Here is a 619-nt window from a genome sequence, read left to right as displayed (position 1 = left end):
ATTCTTTTTTTTTTGTTTTAATTGTCAAAAAAGTTTATTTGATATGTGTTTAACTGACTTTATTATTCCCCCACTCATAGGCGGATCTACTGGGGTGGCATAGGGTGGCAACTGCCACCCTAAATGACAGCCTTGCCACGCCAGTTGCTGGTAGGGGTGGCGAGGCTTATAAATTATGGATCATTTGAGAATTACGACCGCTAATTTCTAATGTCGGACTGCAGTGAATGCAGCACGAGATGACGCGAGAGCGACTGAGACTGATAGTTTTGAAAACCGAGTGGGGCAAAGCGAGGCATCCAGGGGTGATGGGAGACACGGGATGAAACAGGTACAAACTGATTAACTATCTATAGAGAAATGAAATCATAATGAAAGCACAATGTTGCTAGCATAGCTGCAAGGCTGATTTACAGATGATAAAAATCAGGTTGCAGAACGTTATTTCTCTATCTATGATGTTAGTTAGGCCTGACGTCTCAGGCTCATAGAGACATATTTGCGGTCAACTATGACAGAAAAGAGACGATCAAGTTTGATTGTACTCAAATCAAAACGCTCAAAGGGATTGGATCTAAATAAAGTTGTGAAGCGTTTTGCTGAGCAACATGGAAATCAC

This window comes from Cyprinodon variegatus, unplaced genomic scaffold (assembly GCF_000732505.1).
Source record: "Cyprinodon variegatus isolate N-32 unplaced genomic scaffold, C_variegatus-1.0 Scaffold2495, whole genome shotgun sequence".
NCBI lineage: Eukaryota > Metazoa > Chordata > Actinopteri > Cyprinodontiformes > Cyprinodontidae > Cyprinodon > Cyprinodon variegatus.
This window is presented reverse-complemented; position numbering follows the sequence as displayed.